A 22,000-nucleotide genomic window follows, 5' to 3' on the forward strand; every position below is an offset into this window, starting at 1 on the left:
CAGTTGACCTCAGCCCATCGGTGCAGCCTATCCAGATCCTCCTGCAGTGCCTTCCTACCCTCGAGCAGATCGACACATGCACCTAACTTGGTGTAATCTGCAAACTTACTGAGGGTGCACTCAATGCCCTCGTCCAGATCATTGATGAAGATGTTAAAGAGGACCGGCCCCAGCACCGAGCCCTGGGGGACGCCACTAGTGACTGGCCTCCAACTGGACTTGACTCCATTTACCACAACTCTTTGGGCCCGGCTATCCAGCCAGTTTCTAACCCAACGAAGCGTGTGCCAGTCCAAGCCAAGAGCAGCCAGTTTCTTGAGGAGAATGCTGTGGGAGACGGTGTCAAAAGCCTGCAATGCAGAAGCAGTGAAGGAATGGAGTCCTAATAAAGTTAATGCACAATGTGCTCTATCTAGGTGATCCTGTTTAGCATGCAATTTGGACTAGATGATCTTCAGAGGTCCCTTCCAATCTTGGCCATTCTGTGATTCTGTGATTCTGTGAAAATGAGCCTGAATAGCTGGAGATTAGAAGGGTCAGGGAATGGACTTCACCCATTTTCCTCCAACATCATCAGACCTTGGAAACCTCCACACTCACCACTCACCCCTTGTATACCATTTTCTCTCCCTTCTTGGCATTTTCCTAAGCTCCAGTGTTTTTTTACCAGCTTGATTCCCCTGTTCTGATGTGGTAAAGCTACAGTGATGTCACCCCTCCTGAAATCTGTCTCTCCTTCTCTGATATGCTGTAAAATTGAATTTTGACTATACTGCCAAACAGCATTAAATTGCTGCTTCTAACAAGACAATAAACTGTCAGAAAGCAAGCCTCTTTTCTGATGCTCATAAAGCTATACATTCAGTAGAGAGCAGGAACAGAAGACAATACCATGAAAAAATCTTGGCTTATTCAGTCCTCCTGAGTCAATCTCACAATCTTGAAGGGCTATGTCCATATAAAGATACCCAACTGTAACAGAGCAAAAAATCCAGAGACAGACTGCTGTGAAACCTTGATAAGGAAAAATAAAACTTGCCATAAAACTAAGTCACTGAATGCACACGCAGCAATGCTGTAGCAACTTTGGCACTAAGAAAGGTTCAAAATAGCAAAAGACAATTTATGCACTCAGGCGATCCTCAAGGGGCATTGTAAGAGATGGAGCATCATTAATATGTGGGTAATTTCCTGTTCCACACTCTCATCCTGCAAGATAGTAAGGTCCTAGAGATTTGCTGCCAACTGAAGATTAGATGAGTCTGAGTTTTGGAAGATAGCACTCATTGGTGAAAAGAGTGGTTTTGTTTAAATAACTGATCACTGGTATCTCTCTTAGTGTTAACCCACAAGAGAAGAGAGTCTAGCTTTAACTTCAGGCCAGAACAATGATGGATATTAGTGCCTGTGCTGAGCCCATGAATAGATGAATAAAAATACATATAAAGGGCCATTGATGTATACTTGTCAAACACTCGAATAATACAAGAAGAACCACGAAAAAATCCTAAAACATACAGTGTACATTGGCAAGGGGTGGGAGGATATCTGATTCTTGTCAAACAATCACACACAAAAAAAATATTTATTTGAGACAAAATCTGGAGGGGAGAGGGGAGTGTGATTCAATTGCAAAGGTACTGAAAATGGCAGTTTTTGAATACAGCCTTTAGTTAAAGTTTAAGAAATCAAAGTTACTGTATTATTAATATGCCTTAAACAGCAGGTAAACTAGCAATTTATTCCTCTATAGGCACCTGGTTTTCCTCACAAAATAACATTCTGTTTTGACGTCTTTGTTATTTGGCACAGGCTGTCTGTCAAGAAGAGGAGCTGACAACAAAGGGATTCTGGTGTGTCTTGCACAGCTATTGCTGTGTAGACCTTAAAAAAAAAAAAAAAAAAAAAAAAAAAAAAAAAAAGTGATAGATAAACTTCATCTTCATGGAGATGAGATGCTGGCTGGCATCCTTTGCTGCAGCAGTAACGTGGGCTGTGGTTAGCACCACCCTCTGTTCTGTCTCTCTTTCAAAGGTACAAACACCCCAAGCTAGCTAACTCTGAGAAACATCCACATCTTCTATGTGAATATTCTGGGCCAAAATGTAAAATCTGCCATCTTTTTACAGGGGTTGAAGAGGAGGGCAGGACCTTAAACCCTTAATCCCTGGCTGTGCATGTGTTCAGCAAAGGATAAAACCCAGAAGCAGTGCAAAGAGCAAGGACCACAGCTCCTAACAGCTTCCCCACACTAAAAGAGAGTTTTAAAAACTAGGATGCAGACATGCACCATTTTTTCATCCCCTCCAGCACACTGGTATATCAAGAGACCTGGGCTTTACAGGAATAAAGTATCTGGTCCTGGTACTCTCCAATCTGCAGAACATATGTTTGCACCTTACCACTACCAGGAGATCTCTCAAGTCAGACAATCACCTGAGCACTTAAGTGCACAGAGATTGCACCAACAACAACACTAACTGTCTTTGTGAGTCCTGATCAACATCTTCAAAAAGGAACTTTCTACTCTCAAGAATAAACTCAGGATGCCATCTGAAAAAAATAAATAAAAATAATAATAGATCTGTACAGTAGTCTTTCTCAAAACAAAACAAAAAATCTCTTTATTATTTTTTTCAAACAAAATTGCAGAAACCAGTGAGTTTCCCAAAATACTTTTATGCTGCTGGATTCTCTATGAAAAGATTGTTCCTTCTGAGGATATTAATCTTACCTTTCAAAGGCACATGAAAACATTTTCAGATACTATTACATCTTTACCTTCTTTAAGCATCTAACTATACTTTGAAATCGTACATTTTCTTCTTAAAAAATAAAAATAAAATAAAATCTAGATGCAATTACTTTCCTTTATATAAAAGCCTTTCAGAAATGGTTTTAGATGGGCATGTCAACTCACTAAGTGACAGCAAATTAGGCAACCCAAAATAACTGTCATGATGAAAGTTTTCCTTCATTCCTTAGTGCTGAGAAATGCAATTATGAAATTAACAGGGGTTTTCAAGGATATTTTTCAAATACACCTGTATTTAATTCTATTAATGCATTACAGAAGTATAGTCAGGCTAAACTAATATGAATTCTGCACTGGACTGCTCACTGTCCTCTGACACAGAAGTACTTACCATAATAAGAAAATTCAGAGGCATTTTCAGTTGAAGACACAAACAAATCATTGTTTCAGTTAATGGCAATACACTCATTGAGATTTATTCTGCAAGAGGCATCTTTCAATTTAACAATATACTTCTCCACTTGTACTACTACAGGAGAAGTGTGTTTTGATGCTTGAATCTGGTCAGCACATTCTGATCCCTGCAATTGTTGAAGGGTTGTTCAAAATGTACAATTTGGAGCCTTCAAGGATGTTATTCTTCTCTTTGTTACTCACTTGGATTCAAATGCTATAATAAATAAATAAATAAATAAATAAATAAACATGATCCTAAGAAATCAACTTTTTCTTTGGTGAAGTAGCTGCCTTGCCTTCAAAATGGAAAGATTTATGGGGAAAAAGAGAAGATGCCATAAACTGAAAATTTAGCTGAAGTTTTCTCAAGAAAAAATTGTTTTCTAATTTCTACACCAAAAGTAGAATCAGGAGAAGAGGTGGGGAGAGTCACCAGGACTGTATTGTGAAAAAATGGAACCTGGGCAGTTTCAACAGGTCCATTTCTACTATTTACTCAGATTATAATGCTTGTTCCCGAGAGTCAGATTCCTTTTTCAGTTCATCACATCTAATTGTTACACTCCAAACAAGTGAAAGTACAGTAGTTCTTTCTTCCCTTTTCATTCATATTCCCCTTTCACCTCTGCAACCTTTTTTTCTATTTATATTCCTTCAATTGGAAACATTTTTATTTTGATTTGCACAGGAACAACATTTTGTCTTTAATCATGATGGGACAGCCTCCAATAAAGCCTGTAGAATGAAAATACAAAAAGCCTAAAACAATTTCTCCTATCTGAATGCCTTTTCAGTCACTCATCACCTAGAAATTTGGAACTGTAGGACTGTGGCACATAGGATGAAGATAGATAGTTGAATTTTTAATGAGCAATCCTTCAATATTTACTTGGTTAAAGACAGTGGATATTTTATCTTGCCTGTCATAACAAATATGTTCCTCCTGGCAACTCAACTTCTTGTGTTTAACACTACTTTGACAAATGTACATCTTCCCCTTTTGTGGTAAATATGGACATATTTTTAAGGATACAGGATATTGCCTTTTCTGTATTTTATTTTTTTTTTCTTTTAATTTTATAAATGCAGTGCTTATCCTAGAGCCAAAGACAACTCTTGCCATTTAAATTTAAATCCCCAGTTCAAAGTCATGTCAATACTCTCCCTATAAACTCAGCTTCATGTACTGCTCAACAGTATAATTGAAACATAAAGATTAATGCAAAAGTCCTGAAGGCAGGAAATAAGGACTAGCTTCTCAGCCAGCTTTGCAATCCGAATTACATTTGCCACTATAATGATGAGGAAAAAATGTGCTTTCCTTATGTATAGGGTGTATCAAAGGGTTTCTCTATCCCATTCCTCAGCACCATCTTCCTTGCAGACCCCTCCTAAAATGACCTGAATGGGCTAAGACTATGTAAGAATGGTAAAGGAAAAAGAGATATGTCCTCACTTTACTTCCTGTTCTCCCAGAAAGTTTCTCTTTCCCAGTGTGGTGTGTTACATGACCTGGAGTATCTTGGTCATATAGATGTGGCTGCAAGAAAGGACAACAGGAAGTGCTGGTTCTCTACTTTTTTGAGACACCTGGACAGTAATGGAAGGGCATCACATTTCTTGGTTTATCTCCCAGTATTTCACATGGATGTTACTGACCAAGTTAACAATAAGAGTGGATTCAGTGAACAATGTTTTCTCCTTTTAAAATCCATCTTAAGATTATAACAATCTTCATCTCAAGAGAAAATTCTTAAATTATGGAAAAGTCACAAATGACATAATAATGTATATTGGAGATGTACATTAGATCAGAAGATGGAAAGGACCTAGTACAGGTTTTGTGGATGAGAGACATTGGATATGTCAGAGAGAACAAATATAGTGGGGGAGTCACAGTGAAGCCAGGTAATAGTGTGTTTGCTTGTACCCAGCTGGCTCTGTTTTGGTAGCAGATCACACAAAACGCATAGATATTCACTTCTTCAATCTTCTGACAGCAGTGATAATATAAAAATTTATCTATGAGTATTCCATTTTCCTCCAGTCAAAGTCCAGACAGATTCAGTATTTATCATCATTTATTCCAGTAAATAGAAACCACACCCAGGGCAATTATCTCACTGTCACAGCTTGTAAATGGTGTTTTGGTATCATGGGATTACAGTACCAGAGCTTTGTTTTGATTTTGAGACGTCTAATCTTTATCAGATATTACACACCACTCATCACTGTCAGTACCCAAAGCAGCATCAGCATCTGTGGCATTACTAACAGGACCATCTTCAGCATGTGAATCATTCTGCAGCTTATGCTCTGGATTCGCATTCACCCCCAGAATCAACTCTGGATGGCTCTTCAAGCTCCTTTGCAGCTGTTCACTACCCTCCATAGAATATAAGAGCCAGGAACAGTTTTATGAGTGATAGAAGTAATTCCTGCAATGGCTTTAAAAGTCTTTCATAGCAACAGCATTGAGTGTGGCCCAACAAACTCTACACATAGTCAATATGCAGAGTACAATTCCTGCTTATTCATGAAAGAAACATATGACAGTTTTGGAAATATGCCATAATGAAAACTCCTACTACATGTCACAGATTTAGGTGCAGGGTGGGAAATAACCACCATGCCTGGCAAACTCTCACCTTGCAAAGTAATGATCTCCCACACAGCTCAAATGCACTGAATATACAGTTCTCCCTTGCAAGGCTAATTACAGTGTACAATTCCAAGTCTAAAAGCCTTCATGCATCCCGCTTCAGTAAAATAAAACTCGATGTAAATGACTCCTTGCAAACATTTGATGCAAATACATGCCAATTTCCAAACCACCTTTCCTTGTTTCTGGTCATCCCTTAGGCTTTAGTTCTGCATCAAAATAAAACTGCTTTATTAAAAAAGAAGTGATAATTACAGCAGTGCCAAAGACTGCTGAAGCACAAACAATGTGAGATTAAGGTGACTGATGGCAGAAGCTATTTTCTGTATAGGAAATAAATATACTTCATATTTTAAAAAATGAAAAAAAAAAAATCTGTCGATAAGCATTTTTCACCTAAATACCCTTCAGTAAATCAGTAAAATCCTTTAGTCAATAAATAATGAAAAGGAACAGTTTATGAGCAGAAAGTGTGGTGTTTTCTTTTGTTGACTTTTTCAATCCTCTATTGTGTATTAATTTCATTTTTAAAATTCCACTTCTCAACTTCTTCACCCTGTGAAGACAAAACAGAGGAAAAGAGGGAGAAAAAGTTACAAGCTACCTTGGAAATGTCAATCTCAGATTTATTTGTTTTTGTTTTTGCTTTTATAATCCAGTAAATATGCAAAAAGGACATTTTGAAATTGATTGAAAATTTTGATCTCATTTATAAGGAAAGCAAAGAATGGAAAAGAAAAGAGAAGAAGAAGAAAGAGGAGGAGAGGGAGAGGCAAGGGAGAGGCGAGGTGAGGAGAAAGAAAAAGTCCCATTTTGAAAGAAAATGATAAAATATATTTTCAATTTGAAAAATATAAGCCCATAATTCTTGCTTTGGATTTAGAGGTTAACTACCTGTTATAGTTTTCCTTCGCCTGTCCTTCTAATACCACCTATGCCAATAGAGGTGGAAATATAACCTTTATCTAGGCATCTGACAGTATTCATACAGCTGAAAAAATTCCCAACAATTTTGCCTGCTTTTCCAAGTAGAGTTTTACTGGTGGTTGACTCAGCCAGAAGAGCAGTAGAATCAACACGATCCCATAAACGTCTCTTGCCGGTTCTTTTCCCTCTCTTTTTATGACTATATCACTTGTGAACATCCCTCTACTGCTCAAGCAACTGTCAGAATAGAGGATGTGTAAATATATTTATTATAATAGTTATTATTGAATATAATAACTTTTCCCCATCTTTTTCTCACTACAAGAAATACCAATGGTCAGCTAAAGTCTCCAGGATGACAAGTAAGTTTTAAAGTATCACCTTAAATTGACAGATTCTTCTCTGATTATAGGAGATTTGCAACTGCAAAAGTGTCTATGAATTATATAAAAGAGAAACAGTACAACATAGACCCCTTGGGCTTTTATTTCTGTAGTACTTTTCCTCTTGATAGTGCATTATGATTGCTTATTTTGATCCTATTATCACATGTAGAGTAGACCTGAATGCAAATAAGCAGCAATTTCATATGACGAAAACCTATGCACTGACTCAAATCACCATTAAACAAAACTGAGCCTGAGATGTCTGCTATAATCAGATCAAATTGGAGGGTGGTATTGGAGGTACACAGCATGGCAGTCGAAGGCATTAGCACTTTAAACTACATAAATTTAGCTCCAAAGTAACTGTTCAGTAGTGAACCACAATTTACACTTCCCCATTGTATTACCAACAGAGATTGGGTTTGTAGGATTGCCAAAATGGCTCCCTAAATTACAAGCTTTCTGATGTCTGATTGTAAAGCACTAGTCAATGGAATAACATTAGGATAATATTTTCCAGCCATATTTACTTCATGCAAATTTTGTGGAAACATAGCTCCATTTCTCATCCTTCCCTTGTGCTTTATCTGATGGCAATGCAATTCCTAAATCTAAGTTCCCCAGTCTGCCTAATACAGGGTACCCTTATTTCAGATGAAGCTTTTCCAACCTATCTTACCAAGTGGAAATTTCCAGTCCTTGCCCTACCTCTCCTTCTTTCAAATCTAGAGGAACATTGCCCTTCTAAATCACCTAAGGTGGCCAGTGCATACAAGCAGTGCCTCTTCACCTGATACCTCTTGAAGGACCTCTCCTTTTGGTCAGTGTCATCTGCACATTTGGCCAGTGAAAGTATCTCCAGTTTGCTGATGCTCCACTGATATTCACACTCATGTACAGGTACATGGATGAATATTATTTATTGGATAATTACATCATCTGTTTATTGACATCTTATACAACTAGAAGTAAGAGGACAATGTAAGGGAGGTTGTAGACTTTATGGGGTGTAATGGACCATATAACGAATCCTCTTTGCTAGCAATTAGTAGTGCGGCATTGAGGCCAAATAAGTAAGTCTGCTCAGCTGCAAAACTCGAAAGGCTATCCTGACCTCCTAGAAGTGTTAGCCTCTCTGCAGCGTGCACTTTTACAGGTGCCAGCTCATGATCTCTCAAAGCACAAAACAGAAGGTGCTGCAAAATAATCAAAAGGTGACAGGCTTAAAAAATAAAAAAGATATTAAAATAAATAAATAAATAAATAAAAGGAGCAATTCTCCACAGGTAGGAAAGCAAAACAACAGAATATTTTGGTGGTCAAAAATTTAGGTCATCTCAAGACACACAGCTGCAATTTATATTTCAGTCACACCAAACTGTACATTTTCACATTAGAAATATGAACTATGGAAGAGGTTTTTAGTGCCATTATTTATTAGGCAAGTTCTCTAGATTTTTATCATCCATAACTCATACCTTTGAATGGATTTGCTACTGATTCCCCTAAGTCATGTACAGAAGGTCCTGAAGTACAGTATTTCTGAAATACCATTTTTAAAATTTCACATTTACATGCATTCCATCTGCACACTGAGAACATTAAATATCATAAATGTAGAGTTAATGTCTCATTTTTTTAAATGATGTAGTTTTGTAATTACATTAAATGAGCAGATTCTGACTTTTAGAAACTAAATTCAAAGTCTCTTCCTATTGCCAAAGCAGTCAGGAAAATCTTTAAATAAGTTTATGCTATAGGGACCCTTTAATGACCCATCTGCTGAAACTAGAAGGAAAAGAAAAAAGTAACAGAATCATAAGAAATTAAACTTCAATTGACCATACATTAATAAGAAGCTCAGCTATTGATAATCAGCAAGACTATAATGAAGTTTTTCAAAGTTATATGCATGTACACTCAAGAACAGGCTTCATATAGTTCTACTGGACACAAAAAGAGAATTAAATATATGAACTAATAATTTCTTACACAAGTCTATCATTTATGCCTCTTGTCTAGAAGGCCACAAAAAATCACAGAATAGATTTTTTGTGATTTGCATGAATTATTTTTTTTTCACCTAATCCTATTAATTTTCACAGACACTAAGACTGCAGGGATACCTGTGTTTGACTGATTTTACTGAGCTTCATTTTTCATGACTTTGTATGTATCTACTGAATTTATGGTAAATCACTAATTTTAAATTGCTTATCTCTTGAAATCTTCAGGAAAAGTCTGGATACAATGCAAATATGTAAGATTTAGCTAAAATCCAGTTATTGGGGTTAGTGCAAGGGTAATTGGCGGAAGTCTGTAGATGACCTTAGAGTTATTCAGAGACCACTTTAAAGCTGCAGCATAATTCTTATGCAGAGTTTATTCCCCAGGTTAAATATAGTTCGTGCTACATATGCAGGTTTGTGCTGCATATGTACTGGTTCGCACTACTGTATGAACTGTTCCCACTCATTCTTCAAAATAAAGCTTCACTACAAGGTGTTACCTCACAACTGTGGGAAGATTTACAAAGCAGCAGTTTCCCCTAACTGTTTCTCTAATGAAATATATTCTCAGACAAAAAAATAAAAAATAAAAAATGTTCATGCCATTTAGCAATGCTGCCATGACAAAACAACACATTTGACTAAAACAGAAATAGTGACAATCAGTTTTGATAATGAAGCAATAGCTGGTGGTGTCTTAGGCTGTCTTGCAATGTCATAGCAATGCCATTACAATGCCATTGCTTTTCATATTGCTAAGAATGCAAGTTACAACCATCAAAAATGGAGAAGATAGAAAGGTAATCCAGAAGGCTAACAGCTACCACCAGTTGTCAAGCAACCTTAATTAGGAATGATATGTCTTTCACATGGATGTGTATACATTTGTGTGTGCATGCATGTCAACGCCAGCTAGAAGAAACAGACGTTTCAGCTGACCTGTATTTACCAACTATAGACATTACATCCCCAAGTTCACTGTTCTACTGAAAGAATAACATGTTGTAGCCACTCTGTAGGTAAATACCTAACAAGGCCAACAAAGGCAATAACAACCAATTCCAAATACTACAAATATATTGAGCAAAATAATGGAATTAATGCTGAAAGTGTTTGAGTTGCATTTGGAGAAAAGGCCGGGATTTCTATCCCAGAGCTAATAAAAGTCTAATATTTAATGCACTGTAAACAAAAACTAGGCTACAATCACTAAACTGTATGTCAAAACAAACAAACAAAAAATATCAAGTTTTGTTGTGTGTGCGTCCCATTTCCCCCTGTCCTTACCATCACCCAAAGTCCTTAACATCACAGTTCCAGCTCCTGCTGTTTTTTCTCAGTGCTGCTGCCAACCTTACCAGGAATATTACCTACAATTAAAAGATGGAAAATACCCAAACTGGAAGTTAAGATTAAAATAATGCTTTTCAGTTAAGAGTAATTAAGAAAACATCACTTGCTACCATAGACAGATAAATAGAAAAATACAACTAGAAAACAGAAAAAGTTCATTTTACTGAAGAGCAAAAAATGTAGTGTGCAAGGACAAGAGAGGACTGTGCTTTCATGATAAAAAAAAAAAAAAAAGTAATTTCATTATTTTTAATGAAGCCATTCTCATTCCAGTTTTACATCCTAAATTTTTTTTTTGCATGTCACACAAAATGGTGCACACTGAAGTTATCATTTTGCCAGGTCTATGCCTGCAATGTGCTGTGCCATAAAGAGTGCTTTTAAAAGAGTAAAGAATGATTTTTTAATTTTTTTTCAAGGGGAGAAATGAAAGTTTTGTAGCAATTTTTCTAAGATGTTTAGTATCTGCAGCTCTCACTGAAGTCAGAAACAGCAGCAGGTACCTACCACCTGAGGAAAGACAGAAATGGACACAAAGCCCCCCGAAACCAAGGGGGCCTTTCCATGAACTTCAATGGCCCCACATCAGGCAAGTTCTTTGAGTGTGAACAGTTGATGATCTGTCATTGAAACAAAGGTTTGTCCCATTTTGAGATGCACTAAATATACAGTGTCAGCAGTGCACTGTAATCTTTCCAAATGGCCCCAAGCTCAAAGGCCTGGACAGACAAAGGAAGCTCTTTTTCTTTTCTGTTCTCAAAAGTTTGCTGTTAGAGACTATTGCAAAAGTACTGCTCTAGGCTAGTTTGTTCACATCTGTCTTATGTTTTTGACTTGGATTCCCCAAAAGTGAGGCACACACTTTTAGTGTAGCACTGAAACTGGTACAGGAGAAGCATTAAATGATTTGCTTCAGGTTTTCCAATGAGTAGATGGCATGCTCAGGACCTGGCAGGATAAGACTTGTATAGAGCTACAGGGTGTTTTGCATATAGTTTCCAGGCACTGAGCAATAAGTTTTTTAGTTAGTTTCTAAGTTAGGTCATTTCTTTTGAGAAAGGAGCCTTCTTCCCCACTCTACGTTCCTTCCAACATGCAAAACTCATCTCACAATCCTAGTTTTTTTAATCATTTTGTTGACTTTAAGGTCATAAAGGAGCCCAAATCATAAAACCTGTCTGAATTAACTTATTTTTTAAATACCACAACACTACAGTCAAGTGGAGAGGAAAAATAAAAAATAACAAATTCACCCTTGGAATAAATATTTCCTCTGCTGTTGAGTCTACCGATATCAGCAATGTCTTCCGATGATTAATAAACCTGCCCATGAAAATAAATACATTAAATATATATATATAGAGATTTGCCATCCAGAGACTATATCTATTTATAGTGTACATTGGTTATTTAGCTTCAACTTTGAGACATCAGGACCTGGTATATGTCACCTGTGAAACAAAACTCTTTAAAATTGCTCTTTTGTGTGTTGCAGGTCACAGTTCACAGACTACACCTGTTAAAGAAAGAAGTAGCTCTTGGTTATATTTCTGTTTTACATCAACAAAAGACTTTTTATTATTTTTTGCATGTTACATATTATTAGAGTCCTTCTTTTCTAAGTTATTCATCAAGTTTGCGGCTCTTCTTTCAACTCCCTCCACTTTTACTGCTGCACCTTGAAATGCCAGCACTAGAGCTAGCCATCAGGAGCAGACGCTGATGTAATGCCACTTCCTCACCTTTCTCTAAGTATTGCCTCCCAGTGCTCAGACCTTTCGCAAAGTCACTGCTTCCCAGAACAGACATCACCTACGTTTTTTATTGCTAGATGCAAGACCTTTCTTTTGGATGTGTTAAAAATGCATATTGTTTGCAGTTGCTCAGCCAACTAAAAAATTAAGGTTACGTTTTTTATCAGCTATCAGTCATCTTAAGTACATAATGCCCTTTTCTCCATTACTCTTTGTATTATGCGCCAATTTTTTTCCTTTACCAATCCAGGCATCTCTTCCAAGTAATTGATAAAAGTAATAAATTACTGTCACAAGTTGAAGCTTCCCTGAAAGCAGCACTCAGATACCTGAGACCTTGGCTGCATCTACTCAGCTCAAACTCATTAGCTGATTCTGGAAGCAAAAGTACAGATAATTTTCATGGGGAAGCACTACCCAAAAGCTCTGGAGCACATCTGCCTTGCTCTAATGATTCAGGTAGGTGTCAGCAATTTTACACCTTCCTAACACATAATGTGGAGGAGGCTAAAGGGTGACAGTCACCCAAAGAATAGCAACTAATTCTCTTTCTGTGGGAAAGGAGTTCAAAGAACTTGGCCCAGGTCAATATGGTTAATATGACCACTGCCAGTTTGCACCAGTCATCTGAGCTATAAAGGACTAAACATGGAGGACAATAATCTCTCTGTAAGAATGTCTATACAGAGGCATCCAAAACCATGAAGGAATCCAAGCCCATGGTGCGACCATTACACACAAGGACAAGGCTGCCAGCCAGGCCAGGACAGGCCTGGACACATCGAGTCATCAGATGTGAGTGTCTTGGCCCCTGGGCCTGTGGTGCCAGTTCTCACTGGAGCACAGGACAGGGCCAGGGTAGGGAGTGTGAAATCTGAGACTATCAGAGAACAAAAATCATACAGCAAAAAGCTTAGCACAATAATCGCAATCCATCCACTATACATATCCTACCTAATAAATGGTAAATATAATGTCCCTGAGTGGTGTGGTTCTGTTCTTGGGGCTGTCTCAATCCTAAATTCCCTCAAAACACCAAGAGAGATCAAAATACAATCCACTTCACGCCCTATTCAAATATGGCCGTTCTGCAATAAACCTGTTTGTTTGAGGGTATGTTGTGGATGCTTTGCTTTCCTTTTGTTGCATTCAGCTCTTTTTTCTCAAAATGAGACTGAATTAGTAGAAGGTGAAAAAACAAGCAAACAAACAAAACAACAACAAAAAATCTATTCCTAGGAATAGTTTTAACTGATTCCAAGTATAAAGAGCTAATTTAAAGTATCCTTTAGGATTTTCAACTTTAGTCAACTACGAATAGCATTCATGATGCAAAAAATAATAATAATAAAAAAAATAGCCAAGTGTAAAAGACATTCATCTGAACAGCTAGACTACATATGGCACTGAAAGAAAATAACCTGTAACTTCAATTGCCAAAATTACTTTCTTTTTTTTTTTTTTTTTTTGTTTTTTTTTTTTTTCACAGCCCTAGTGTGAAAGCAGGAAACATGGAGTCAGGTACTCACTCAGTTCAGCACATCTGTCTTCAGAAGTTTTTGTAGCAATTTTATGCAGGAAGAAAGACTGAGTAATTGATAGGCTAGGTAGAAAAAGATGGAATAAAAGGAACCATTATAACCTATAGCCTTTGTTTTCTAGTGGTAGATATGGTCCTGACTCTCTTGGCATCTGTATGTGTATTACAGTTTATGAGCTACTTCATTGTTTTCAGTGAGATATACAAATATTTAGAAAGTATTTAGGTGTGCAACATAGGTGCCTTCATATTTTAGTGAAATGTTTTATACAAGTGCCACCCACGCTTATTAACTATGACAAGATTGCCATAGTTAATTGTCCATTGTCCTCAAAATATAAGATGTAATATGCAATACAGAGAGCCCTTAGAAATGTGCTACCTTTGTTTTAGATAAATGTCCAGACATTTGCTGTATGACCTCGCTTCCTTATATTACAACAAGAGGAACATTTAGGAGTACTGCAAATGGAGTGCTGAGTTATCCAAGGTGTTACCTACAGCAATTATCAAGACTATAAGGCCAAGTGTTACATAATTCTTAAAGCTGAGAAAGGTGTTTCCATGAGATAAAATGGCATAGTTCAAAACATCAGAGGTTATCACACAACTGGGTGTTAAATCGCTATAACTGTTTTTAACATCTTACATTAGCTATACCTAGAGACAGCAAACCAGTATTTATTGATTTAAAGTAGTGCTGTGTGGGACTAGAAAGCTTTCTAATTCTTGTTTTGCCAATACCCTGTTCCAGGTCCTTACACCAATCACTTGACCTTCACATATCTATTTTTTCTCAAGCATTTGGTGGCATCACCAACTTCAAAATCATTAAGACAAGGACTCGCTATCTTTTCTACTTCTGAAAATCCTGCACATGGTGATCTCAGTGTCTAGGGCCTGTAGTTCCTGCTGCTATATAAATAAAGGCACACTAAGCACCAAGCAGAAATTTCTCTTCAGACTGGGGTTGTTGTGCTTTATTTGTTTTCCAGAGAAGTTGTGGAAAGAGGTGCTGCAGGTATGACAGGGAGGGTACTGTGGATATCAACATTCCAATTTGAAGTGGAATACTTATTTTAGAGATATTTTAACCTGCCAGGATAGTCAATTAACATGAGTGGATGGCATTTGAAAAGCATTTCTTTCCTTTTTAAGGTAGGAAAGCCATGTGAATTGTTACCATCTGGATGCAGCTAACCTCCTGGAGAATACATCAAGCCGTGGGTATATGCATATAGACTCCATTTGGTCTTTTTAATCAGTTATCCTAATTTTATTTCATTTCCCATTCGACCTGTCTTGACTAGCAGCTAAAAATTTCATTTTAAACAAATGCTTGAGATTCATTCGCTAGAATTCATAAGCAGAAATAGCATTCTGATTAGCAGTGAGCCTCTCACCCTCCAAGGAACAGAGAAAAATCAGTTCTGAAGAATATGAATATGTATACAATACCAAACCTGTTATACAAGAAGCATACTATTGATTTAAGTTACCTTCAGTTATTTATTATGCTTTTAAAAACTTCAACAGTTTACAAGAGAAGACAAGCTTGCACAAAGTGCTGCTGTCAGGCAACAGATTTTATGCATACTTTGTAATGCACTTACCTCGTTTAGAAGGTTGCTGTTCTACTGTTCATATTCACCTTAACCAGACATGCTAGTTATGTCTAATACTAACATTTCTGTGGTGAAGATTTTTCTAGCATGTGTTCGTGGTTTCAGGTTTTAACACCATGGGGAATGCAAAATAAGTTAGAGAACAGGAAATGTGTCACTCTAGACTTCATAAGTTCTTCTTTAGAAACTTACATTGTCCAACCACTAATGAGTGATTTTGTTTTAAGCCAGAGCTCTGTAATATTTTAATTTACTAGGCATCAAAAATATCAAAAAACAACAACAACCCAACACTGCATTAAAAATAGGTAGATGAACTCAGAATGGAAATCAAAACCAACAGCAGGGCAGGCTCCAAACCAGTTGTTTCTAGCTGTACCTTTTCTCCTTCCCCTTCCTTCCAATGGCCTGCTTTTACAAACGTGTTATTCCTGACATTTCTTTCAAGTTGCTGTGATGAAAATAATTTCTATAACACCAGGCGCATCTCTGCCTGTTCATGTGCCTCAAGCCCCCTGTGTTCTCCTGGGAGTTTCCCACCTTGGTATCTGAAACTATTGAAATGAGTAACGTCTTTGAGCAACGTAAATTATTGAAAGAAGATAAAACTGAAATCACAATACAGCAGTTTAATTATGTTCAGGCTATAAAAAAATAATTTTCAGTTTGGAAATACTGCTATTCATGTTGCTATTCATATGTATTCATGTATTCATATCACATGAATACATATATTCATATAAAAAGCTTTCAAGGTATTTTATGTCATTGGTAGTACTGAATACATTTTCCCATTGGAATTTCACTTTGTCCAACAAAATAACATTTACTAAAACAGACATTAAAAGGATCTAATTGGAATAGCTGACAAATGTAATCCTGTAATATTAAGACTGAAATTAAATGTTATTATGAAAATTGTTTGTGTTCCTGTTTAAAAAACAAACCTCCAACCGATTTCCAAAGCAAAGTGACTGCGCAGTGACCCGAACAAGTAACACCAACTTGAGCTGCCACCAGAGCAATGTTTATGTTACTCAGTGTGATGGTTTTACTCAAGTGGGCAGCCAAGCTCCACCACAATCGCTCTCTCACTCCTCCTCTCCTCAAAGAGGAAGGGGGAGAAAAGACAACACAAAGAGCTCGAGGTTTGAGATGAGAATGATTTAATTAAAGGGAAGGGGAATGGGGAGAAAGAGAAACAAAAGAAACAACAAGGCCACGTTGAAGCACAGAGAGAAAGGAAAAAAAAGTTATTCTCTACTTCCCATCAACGAGCGATGTTCGGCCACGTCCCGGGAAGCAGGGCCTCAAAACGCGTACCGGTTGTTCAGGAGAGACCCTCCCCCATGAGAGCCCCCCTTTTATTGCTCAGTGTGACATCAGGTGTTATGGAATATCCCTTTGGTTGGTTTAGGTCAGCTGCCCTGGTGATGTCCCCTCCCCATCAATTGGCCACCCCCAGCCTGCTGGCTCTTGGGGGCCTGGAAGGAATTCTGATATTGTGCCAGCACTATGCAGCAATAGACACAACACTGGAGTGATACCAGGGCTGTTCCAGCTATGAGTGCAGAGCACAGCACTGTGTGGGCTGCTGCAGGGAAAGGTGACTCCATCCCAGACAGACCCAACACACTCAGCTTCACAATACCTCCTTCAGTGGTGTTCATTCCCCTTCTTGTTTGCTAGCTATAGGCATTCGTGCAAATAGCCTGTTTGCACAATTGCTTGGCCTCAGCAATTTATACAAATATCTGTATCCCCATGCAAACAAGGTTGTACCTGCACAGACTGTGGTTCAATAATCATTATTTTCTATTCACTGTTTGCTATTTGTTATTTCAATTATCTCTGGCTATAATCATTTCAATTGTCTGATCAGGGAGCAGTCAAGTCACTAAGGAGACCACATGCCCTGAATGACAAACACTCCATGCAGCTTGGAGGTTGATGTGACCATTGTGACCAACAACGCAAACAAATACATCTTTTTTTTTTAAAAAAAAAGGGGGGGGGGAGAAAAAAAAAAAAGAAAAAGTGACCTTCAAGATGTGCGAAATCCAGATAAAAATATATTTGACTAACTAGCACATCTACACCACGCATCTACACACATCTACAGCTATTCCAGGTTTAATTAGAGTAAAAAAAAAAAAAAAAAAAAAAAAACTACTTTTACTTTATGATTGTAAGATATTTAGACAAAAGATTAAGAAGCATTTTGAATAGTGCTGGAGACAGCTTTCCAGCTGTCAGCACCATAGAAAAGTCTTTGATTTAACTACTTTTCCTCACTCCCAGTTACTTACTGTTGTGAATATCTTTAAAATCTCTGCATGCAAAGGAAAGAATTTTGTCTGTTTTTTATTTTGATTTGTTTCTTTGCGCATTTGGATTTTTGTTTTTGCACTTGTTCACTTGTTCTTAAAAAAATAATCATAAAATAAACAAACAAACAACAACAACAACAAAAACACACGAGTCTTTTTTCACAAGACTGCAAGACAGTTGCTCCCTGGGAAATACAGAGCTAGACTAATGCCTCAAACACAGCATCTATTTTTAGCTTAGCTGTAGAAGTCTAAAGGACCAGAATGCCTAAATCATGAAAAGGATGTCCTGAAAGAAATATTGACACCAGGGAGAAAAAAAGGCCAAAACAAACAAACAAACAAACAACAACAATAAAAACAGCAATGTCCCAGCCAAACCAATGTGTGTGGTCATTTTCTCTGATCTAGAAATCCAGCTTTGCCCTCACTTTCTCCTGCAGCTTTGAGTAATGCCAGCAGGAAAAGGATGGAATAGAGCTGCCTCAAGGTCATCCTTTTCCATACTCACAGTAATTGGTGTATCCACAGTTAGAAGTACAACATTAAATCACAGTTAGAAATACAACATTATATACGGCCAGACAATTGTTTGCAAGGTTTCTCAAGGTTTCTCACTGTTCTCACTGTTATTAAATCAACTATTTTTATTTTGGGGGAGATAAGATTGAAGCCTATTGGGTGTCAATGCATATTCAGTACCACTTAAGCATCATAAATTGGAGCTACTTCTTTGAGGAACTGAAAAGTAAGGAATCACAGGTGTCTGCATATGTAATTACAGGGAAACACATGAATTTATTCAACTCTAATCTCTTGCAGGTGAAACTGAAAGTATATAATCAGCTTGATGAGTTGTCTGTTAAGTGCATTTGTCTTCTTAATGAGCCTTTTTTCTAAGGTAGTCTGAACAATTCACGTGCCTGCGGTCATCATCAGAAACCTTAAAAATGAAAGTTAATTTTTGGGGAAAAAATAAAATCTTTACACAGCCATGTAAGAAAGCTTAAAGATGAAAATATCTGTAGGGACACTTGCTAACTGATGACTGGGCATATTTGACACATTATTTAAACAGGATTGAGCATAAAGAGGAAGTGATAGGAGTGCATTTAAAAGTTCCCTTAAGCAGGAAAATTCTTCAATATTTTCACGTGTTAAGTCATTCTGATTCTTCAGCTGACTGTTGTAGATCAGTTCCTGCAGTCCAAATAAGCTTTAACAAGACAACTCACAGGGACAAGGGTACAGAGTTGAGTTTCATGTCACTTGGCAAAGCAAGTGCAAATTACATTCACAGGACCATCTGCTGAGATAGCAATTCCTCTCTGTCAAAGAAAGAGCACAAAGCTTGAAGCTCTGTTAATACATTGTGCTTTTTAAATATATCACTCTATGCATACGCAGATCATGTGATATTTTTCGTTTAGGATGATGTTTCTCTGAGGGCACTGAAGTAATATAAATTTCGCAACCATATGGAGTATAGGGCTGTTTGCCCCATTAATCAGCAGACAGTGAAAAGTATATCTGCTAATAAAGCCTTCATATTATACAGACAAGTGTCTTGTGTTCCTATAACTTCGCCTTGTAAGAAGCAATCTGTCCTGATGGATAGAGAAATAAATAAAAGACAGATCTGAGAAGGAGGCTGGAGTTTTAACTTGGCTAGACAGTGATGTGCTGCATGCCTTCCTGATGTGCTGCCCGCCAATAAAATTTCCAGCTTAACAATCTTCCCTTGAAAAGCAGTGATTCAATGGAAGCACAGCATTTTGTAAGAGTGTGTCAAGTATGTCAAGACATTTGACAGGATGAGGCAGATTATTTTATCTGCTAATCTTTTCCTTTGCCTGTGAAGGAAATGCTTCCAGCTCAGGGCTCAGATGAAGGAACTCAAATTCCTGCATTTTTGTGTGTCCACATAGAGGGCTGCATTATTTTTAGCACCAACCTTATTTACATGTGGGTTGCCAGAGAAGTGGGACTGCCCTATCTGGGATCTGTTCCCTTCTATCATTTTAGACCAAATTCTACAATGGGCTCTGATTGCCCTCCTACCTTTGCAAAGTTGTAAGATCAGAGACTTGGCGACCTTATGATATGCTATATTGGAACGATTTCTCATGCCCCTCTGCTGGTAGAGCCGAGGATGTGAGTCACAAGGCACTCCAGCTGTGCATGAATCAGAGACACAAATGTTAAAGCAACAAAAGAGGTCTAGAATAACTTCCCTACTCATAAAACTGTATATTGAGGGCACTTCCAGTTAGAAGCAAGTGAGACACAATGGAAAACAAGGAAGACCCAAAGAACTAATCCATTTCATTTAAGGATAGTGAGGTAAATATTCATACTTGAAAAGAGTGATAGTAGATTGTCTTTTTTTTCTCTTTTTTTTTTTTCTTTTTTTTTAATTTAGAATCAGATAGAAAAATCCAAAGACAATATCTGACAGACATTTCTCAACCTTGGCATCTTGGGAAAAGAATTAATAGCATGGATAGACTGTTGCTGTTACGATAGGTATTTTTCCTTAAATAATTGGTGTTTTTTACATATTCACAGCCTAGACAGAGGTAGTTATTTCACTGTTCCCCTCCAGTCTCCTTTGCTGATATTTGACAGCTTTTGTTTATCAGCTGGTTGTATTATTACCAACTCTAACATGCTCCAGTAGCCTCAGTGATCTGACAGCACTGAAAAAATAAACCTTAAGAATGACAATGCTGGCAGCTTAGTGGAACAGAGCAGCCAACAAGCTACATTTTAAAATGGCAATCAATATTAACTTACATCTCACTTTAGAAACAAAATAGATTTGACAAATGGTATCAAAAACCTACCTCCAATTGACTTCTGTAAAGGAATGTTTCTCTTATATTCCATTTATGTTTCTAGAGGTTATTGAAGTTTTTTAATAATGTTTTCATGTCATCAGAGAATTTGTTATTGAAGCTGTTTTTTTTGTTTTTCTTCTTTTTTCCTTGGGGAAAGAAAACTTTAATCTGTGAAAAAAAGACAGAGATTTAGAAAAGGTATTCTAAATATCTTAATAACCTATGAGTAACCAGAAGACATGAACAAATTACTTGCTGTTATCATAAGATTCATTTGTGCAAGCTAAGTTATTTATTATTTGTGTAAAACTCTTTTCTATCAAGACAGCAACACAGAAACATATGCATGCTTGATGCTTTACTAAATCTGCATGTCATTATTTTATCATGGTAGTACAATAATACAGTGCGCAAAGAGAAAAGGCCAAAGCCCTCCACCAAGATGTGAAATCCAGTTTCTCCATCTTTCACAGGCAGCTGGACAGGTGAATTCCTATGCCTAGGACAAACCTTTCTGAAAATCACTGAGAACATTTTTTAACTGAAAGGATCTCTCAGCTGAGTTTATGAAGCACAGAGAAAAGCTACACATAAAAACTGAAGAGAGATAGAGTCAAAATACACATTATTTTTGTGTGTACAAAGAGGTATGTATTAGTTGAAGAATGAGATATGTGGAAGCCCTCAATAAGGGCTTCAAAATCATCACCCTAAGCCAAGGAAGACCACTTGCACCTCTGCTGCATTTCTTTGATATATATGTCTTGGCCTTAAAAATGTGCAGTGACAGAGAATATATAACCTTTTCAGATGATCTGTTCCAGTGCCTATTTCAAACTATTAGAAATCATTAGTCTTATGATTAGCCTAAATTTCCTTTGCTGCAATCTAAGCCAATTAACTTTTTGCCCTGGCATGGAGAAGATACTACTCAGCAGCACTTGACATCCTGGAAGATTGGACTATCATGTCTCCCTGATGTCTTTTCTCCTTGAAAGTTAACTAATACAATTAACTCAGTCTCTTCTTGTAGGTCATGATTTCTAGACCTGTAGTCTTGTTCTCTGCCTATGGACTCCCTCTGATTAGTTCTCACCATTCTTAAAGCACGGTGCTCAACAACTCCACTAAAATGAGTAAAGACTTATTCCACTTATCTCATGAATAATTCTTCTGTTTCCACATCTTCTCTTTTTTTTTTTTTTTTTTTTTTTTTTTTTTTGGAAAAAAATGATCCACTGCAATTCCCAGCTTCTGTTTTGAAGAGCTGCTGCTAGTTTGCTTGATCAACCTGAAGTAATATCGCTGACCACTCCTAGTAAAAAAAAAAAAAAAAAAAAAAAAAAAAAAAAAAAAAAAAAAT

The 22,000-nt window shown here is 37.2% G+C and overlaps 1 long non-coding RNA gene across 1 annotated transcript in view; it reads right to left on the reverse strand.

Moving 5' to 3' along the window:
• Positions 1-2,435: 2,435 nt before the first annotated feature.
• LOC118170942 overlaps positions 2,436-22,000 on the reverse strand; it is a 113,351-nt gene continuing 93,786 nt past the window's right edge. The window contains exon 4 of the long non-coding RNA XR_004752960.1: positions 2,436-2,553. This is a non-coding gene — a long non-coding RNA (uncharacterized LOC118170942). The remainder of the gene's footprint in view (positions 2,554-22,000) is intronic.

This window comes from Oxyura jamaicensis, chromosome 8 (assembly GCF_011077185.1).
Source record: "Oxyura jamaicensis isolate SHBP4307 breed ruddy duck chromosome 8, BPBGC_Ojam_1.0, whole genome shotgun sequence".
NCBI classification, from domain to species: Eukaryota; Metazoa; Chordata; class Aves; order Anseriformes; family Anatidae; genus Oxyura; species Oxyura jamaicensis.